The 6,987-nt window shown below is 37.9% G+C and overlaps 1 pseudogene; it reads left to right on the plus strand.

Moving 5' to 3' along the window:
• Positions 1-5,010: 5,010 nt before the first annotated feature.
• On the plus strand, positions 5,011-6,235 carry LOC101574006 (annotated as a pseudogene).
• The last annotated feature ends 752 nt before the right edge of the window (positions 6,236-6,987 follow it).

The following is a 6,987-nucleotide window of genomic DNA, read 5'->3' on the forward strand; positions in this document are numbered from 1 at the left end:
CCCTTGAGGGTGAACCTGTTGTGCCCCTGTGGCATGATGTTCTTCTCCTGGACTATCTGGTTGGATCTATCCTCTACACACACTGCAGGAAGTGCAGCTGCAGGGTTACATCCCAGTCATGTATGCCAGGCCTGACTTGTGCCTGGAGGGGGCAAGGTGGAGTAGCGGGGAGAGGAAGCTCTCCCTCTCACTCACTGGGTCTGGGCTAGCACTAGGTCTGGGGGTTCCCTGATCGCGTCAGAAATTCCTACTATTCGGGACCAGTGGAGGAGGTGCTGTGGAGTGGTGGGGGGCGTCCCAAGGGGTTTGGAGTGGGTCTGGCCCACGCTGCGCCTGGGCTGGGTCTGGTCCTCCTGACACAGGGTAGCAGGAAGCTCTCCCACACACTCACCAGATCTGGGCCAGGACTGGGTCTAGGGATTCCCGGAAAGTTTCAGAAATTCCTACTCGGTGGGCGGGCTGGGTGAGGTGCTGCAGAGTGTTGGGGGGCATCCCAAGGGGGTGGGAGAGGGTTTGGCTTCTGTTGCGCCTGGGCTGGGACTGGTCCCACTGGAGGAGGTTAGCAGGAAACTCTCCCACACACTCACCAGACCTGGGCTAGGACTGGGTCTTCATTATAAGTGTTTTTATCTGAGAGAAATAGCCATAAACCATTGATCAGTGAGAAGAGATCCAGAAATGCAGTGAATCTTTGAAGGAAGTATTACAATAAAAGGCATGTTGTAATAATCTCCTCAAACTACTGTTTTCTTTGAAGACACTTATCCTATCGCTCTTGGAACTATCTTTTACTGTAGTCAGGTTATTTTTTAATTATTGAGACATGTATCAACTCTTTTTTTCTTTGTTTTTTTGTTATCTTTTTTTATTGAGAAATAAATATGAGACAGTTTCACAGCTGATTAATAGTACCATTTTGATAGTCAATACACTGTACATTGTTATCTTCTTACTGGTTATCCATAGTACAAGAAGCAGACAGGATATTCTGTCCAAACACTGTTAGTACACCTCTTTCTTTTCATTGAGTTAAGCGAAAGTAGCTGTAAATTCATCCTAACTATTTTGTATATATAAATACAAAATGATCTTTCCTTTGTATCTTTTTTTAACTTTAATTTTAATTTTTTTGTCCTGTCAGAGGTGAATATTCTATTGGCATCTAAATACTATAGGTGTTTGAATTCAACTAAACAATCTAACACTGTCTAGCAGTCTATAATATGAGTGGGTTATCTTCAGAAGTTATTGACTTGAGCTTTTTAGCCCTCATCGTATTAATATGGATTTACTTTATATACCTCATTTTTATAATTTTCCGCTGGATTGTTAAGACCAAGATATAGCAAGACCTATATACCCAGAAATGTAACTTTTGTAGCTGATCAGGTCAGCCAAGTACTCTCAGGATTTATCCTGTAGACCTGTTCTGCCTTTTGTACATCCTTTTGTCAGTGTCTGACATGAAGATGAGTCACGGCCATTGCTTGACCAATTTCAGAGTGCTGGAATTAAAGGTGTGTACCACCATGCCCAGCTTATCTCACATAAATTTATGGTCTGTCCTCTATAGTATGATTCTGTCTTACAAAAAAATTGGTGAAGATACAGTTTTCAAATCTTTTGAATTTTAATTCAAAGCAATTTAGCTAGGCATATTCTGTGTTAAGACAAATCATATTCTAATTTCTATTGCATTTCCTACTGAAGTCTAGAAAAATCCTCCCCTCTTGTTTTCTCTCTGTGTCTTATTAAACTGTGAAAATAATAATGGGTATCTCCTTCTCAAGAAAAATCACACAATTCATAACCAAATTGGAGACTTCCTTGGAGCAGTCCACTACACTTGAGTATGACTATTATATGGCATAAATGTCCTTAGTGAAAGAAAATATATTTTTGTACTACAAATTCATCTCTGAATACTAAACGATAAGCAGACAGAAAGAATCGCAAAGCAATTTAGCATGTTATCAACAGTTTCATTAACTACTCTATTTTCCAAAGTACCAATAGGGGGCTGGGGAGATGGCTCAGTGGAATAAGCACTTCCCTTTCAAGCACAAGGGCCTGAGTTCAATCCTCCGTTCTGCAAAAATAAATAAATAAAAATAATGTGCCACTAAGGAAACAAATTCTTAATTATGTGTGAGGAAAGTACTCTTCTTATCCCAATGCTTTCACTTCTGTAAGTAGGAAGACAGAGTTCATACTGTGATCTCTAAATTGGCACCGAGAGAACTAGTGACTCTTACTTATTTATCTCCATGAAAATCCTGGGAACCTTGGAGCAGGAGGCATGGCAACAATTTGTCTTTAAAAGATATAAAATTTAGCCTCAGGATCTCCTAATAGTTGAAATTCCCAAAACAGTCTCCTTTTTATTATACTATGGATCTAACTTTGGCAGAATTCCATGGCTTCATTCCAGTCATTGTCTGTTTTACTGATTTGTTTTGCCATGCTTGAGTATATATTGTACTAAAATAATTGGTTAAAAATTGGAAAATTCAAACAAACTCATGACCTCATAATAGACTGGTTGTCAAAATTTCTTGGTCGTTTTGCTAAAATCAATCCATTGTTTAGTGGGCTCTGCTGATATTTTTTTAACTATCTACCAGGAAAAATACATGCTTAAAGAACTCTTTGTAGCTCACTATGATGACTGTCTATTAATGGGGAACTGTCATAAGAGCATATAAAAATAAGAAAAATTATTCATGTTTTACATTTGTATAGGAATAGAATTGGTATTAAATGTTTTTATAGCCCAATTTCTTATTGTTGAATCTATTTTAATTTTTATGTATTATATATAGACTAGTGAATTCATTTTGAATTGCCTTATAGAATTTAACATAAATTTGAATGAATTCAAATTATGAAAAATCTTGGAAAAGAAGTTAAACTCTAAATACATGAAGGGTAACCTAAATCTAGGGTGATTGATTGTAGAATGTGAAGATTACCTCATCCATCTAAATAAGTGTCAACCTTTTCTAATTAGTCCACATGAGAGAACATAAACATACTTCAATGATGAATCTACTGTTCAAAATATTCATGAAACTGCACTCTTGCAGTTGTCTCCAGAGCCTGTGTCTCACATATCTGTGAAACAGGAATTCAGCATCATGTGTGTGCCAGTATTTTTTTCATTATTTGCATAATTTATAATTGTAAATATATTTTCCACTAAAAGTAAAAATTAATATGAATGTAATCTATGTAGAAATAAAAAAAAATTAGTCTAAAATAAGGCAATAATTGATCACAGGTATTCTCTTAAATGGCTCTCTGTCAGTATCCAGTAAAATTCTAAAATTTTATTTACAAATTTGCTGTCAGTGCTGACAATCATATTGGAATAGAAGCTACTTTGAAACATTTTCATTGGGTGTTTAATATTTATTATATATTATGGTTAGAAAATTAAGGTAATGTAAAAATTTTAAACATGTTTGTATGAATGCTAAATTACTTTGTAACATCAAATTGCATTTTACAATGTATTTTGTTTCATAAAAAAACATTTTCTTTCATTCTTGTAATCTAATTGCAATAATATAAACCATATTCTATAGATTTTTATCACAGTTGTAATGCAAGGCACAGCAATTTGCTGAAAGTTTCCTAGCCTGTGATATCCTTACAAAGAATCTTGGAAAGCTGACTACTGACATACAATCCAAAACTTTGTGAACTAAAGCTTCAGAATTATGCTTCTAATTCCAAAGATTTTTAAATGGAGTTTTTACTGCAGGATTATATTGTATTGTCAGTGAAGCATATTGTTTTATTAGCATTATTTTCTGGTAATTTAGGACTTGATGATTGTTGGGTGTTTTCTCATCAACACGGTTGCTAATGCTCTTGGAACTTTAAATTATGTTAATGTTATTTTCTCCCAAGAGCAGCTGAAAGATGTAATTTCGTTGTCTTTGATTATATTTTTCCCACATATCAAATGATTTGTCAATATGTCAAGAGCAAAATGATTAATAATGTTTGTTGAAATATCAGGAGTATTAACAGTCTTGTTAAAGTGAGGTGTTATAAATTTTCTCAGTGTTAATCAATGCAGAATATCATTATAAAAACAATTCTGCTGACTAAAGAATTTAAACATATTCTTCAACATTGAGTTTGAACAGGATGACTGAGGCAAATTTCAGTCACAGCAGCAGCTCTGCATTTCTAATTGCAAGAATAAATTTATTAGTTTTTTTTTAAGCTAAACATTACATTCAGTGAAATAAGCCAAAAACAAAAAGACAAGTATTTAATGATTTTAACCATAGAATGGAAAGGTCAATCTCACTGTAATAGAAAGTAGAATTATGGTTACCGTAGGGGAAAGTGGTAGGAAAGTTTTGTCAGTAAGTACAAACTTAGAGTGGCTGTAATTTCTGAAGTTCTCTTGCAGAAGGTTGCCTGTAGTTATTAAGTTATTATAAACTTCAAAATAGCAAGAAGAGGGGTCGGCCTGAGAGCTCAGCAGGCTCAAGGGCCTGATTAGGCAGAGCGCAGCTGCCAGGGTTCGCTCCCAGCATGCCTTGCCAGCCCCGGCCCTGCCCAAGGGGCGTACTGAGACAGCAGTTGAGACTGGGCATTGTAGCACATGCCTGTAATCCCAGAGTTTGGGAGGTTGAAGACAGGAGAATCACTACGAGTCCTATCTACATAGTGAGACACTGTAGACACTGTCCTAAATACAGGAATAAAGTAGCAAGAAGAGGGTTTTACATACACCCAAAATGAGGAAAATTTGAGGTGGTGGGTGTGCTATTCACCATGATTTGATCATTGCACAATGTGTACTTGTATCAAAAGAACACACCTTCCCCATACATTCTTTTTTTTTTTTTTTTTTGACCCGGGGATTGAACTCAGGCCCTTGCACTTGCCAGGCAAGCTTTTATTCTACTGAGCCAACTCCCCGGGCCATTCCCATACATTCTTACAGTTATTTCATCAGTTAAAAATAAAACAAAAGCTAAGAGAAAGATGGCGGCAGCCGTGCACCAGGATTTGGCCCAGCTCATGAATTCGAGCGGCTCGCATAAAGACCTGGCTGGCAAGCATCGGCAGATCCTGGAGAAGGCCATTCAGTTGTCTGCGGCAGAGCAACTAGAAGCTTTGAAAGCTTTTGTGGAAGCAATGGTAAATGAGAATGTCAGTCTTGTGATCTCGCGACAGCTGCTGACTGATTTCTGCACACATCTCCCTAACCTGCCTGATAGTGCAGCCAAAGAAATCTATCATTTCACCTTGGAAAAAACCCAGCCCGGAGTTATTTCATTTGAGGAGCAGGTTGCTTCCATAAGACAGCATCTTGTATCCATATATGAGAAAGAAGAAGACTGAAGAAATGCAGCCCAAGGGTTGGTGGGAATTCCTTTGGAAACAGGACGAAAACAGTACAATGTGGATTATAAGCTGGAGACTCACCTGAAGATTGCGAGGCTGTATCTGGAGGATGACGACCCTGCACAGGCAGAGGCGTACATAAACCGAGCATCCATGCTCCAGAATGAGTCCACCAACGAGCAGTTACAGATACACCATAAGGCATGCTATGCACGTGTTCTTGATTATAGAAGAAAATTCATTGAAGCCACACAAAGGTACAATGAGCTCTCTTACAAGAGAACAGTCCATGAGAGTGAGAGACTAGAGGCCTTAAAACATGTTTTGCACTGTACGATCTTAGCATCATCAGGACAGCAGCACTCCTGGATGCTAGCTACGCTCTTTAAGGACGAGAGGTGCCAGCAGCTCGCCGCCTGTGGGATCCTAGAGAAAATGTACCTAGACAGGATCATTAGAGGAAATCAGCTTCAAGAATTTTCTGTCATGCTGATGCCTCACCAGAAAGCTACCGCGGCTGACGGTTCTAGCATTTTGGACAGAGCTGTTATGGAACATAATCTGTTGTTGACAAGCAAATTATATACTATTATCACCTTTGAAGAGTTTGGTGCACTTCTAGAGATCCCTGCTGGTAAGGCAGAAAAGATTGCATCTCAAGTGATAACAGAAGGACGGATGAATGGTTTTATTGACCAGATTGATGGAATTGTTCATTTTGAAACACGAGAAGCTTTGCCAACATGGGACAAGCAGATCCAGTCCCTTTGCTTCCAAGTGAATAACCTTCTGGAGAAGATCAGCCAGACAGGCCCAGAGTGGACTGCACAGGCCATGGAGGCCCAGATGGCCCAGTGAAGCCCTTGTGGGCTCTGCATGCTGCATCTGCTTCTGTGTTGTGTGGATGGACTCACAGGAGTCCTTCCCCTGCATCCACGTCACAGCCGCATACATTTCAGTCCTTATCTGGGTTCCTCTTACTGAAGACAATAGAGCAGGAAGTGGAAACATTTACAACTGTGTAGTCCCCACATGTGCAGGCCAGTGTATTAAGCTAAATCTGATGTTTTGAAAGCTTTTTCTTTAAACAGAAGTGAAATATCTATAGCTAAGTAGTTTGGGATTTGTGGTAACTTTGTAGTCATGTTAAACCTAAGTGTTTGTGCATCTCCAAATTTGATGATCCTAATAAATGGAGAAATGAGCAAAAAAAAAAAACTATAAAAAACTCCTACATGGTGTAGAACATATTCTTTCTGATTAGAATAATCTGATTACAAAGCCAAGAAGTCATCTCTGACAAAACAAAACAAATAGGGGGATATAAATAAAGGACTATATATATGATATTTAGGATAGATATACAACTACTTTCTCTTAGTTCACTCATTGAGAAGAAAGATTTGTACTAATATCATGTCTGCATCTTGTCCTCTAAATAACTACTACAAAGACAACAATATGCAATGTTTCAATTATTGCAACTGTCCTATTAATCTGTTTTGAAACTGTTTCATTGCTAGTTTATTTTTTTCTCATTAAAATGAAAAAAAAAACTTATAAAAAACAAAAAAGGATGAGAAATGTGGAAAACACAGACTCTATCACTGAACT

Source organism: Octodon degus, unplaced genomic scaffold (genome assembly GCF_000260255.1).
Source record: "Octodon degus isolate 3935 unplaced genomic scaffold, OctDeg1.0 scaffold00406, whole genome shotgun sequence".
NCBI lineage: Eukaryota > Metazoa > Chordata > Mammalia > Rodentia > Octodontidae > Octodon > Octodon degus.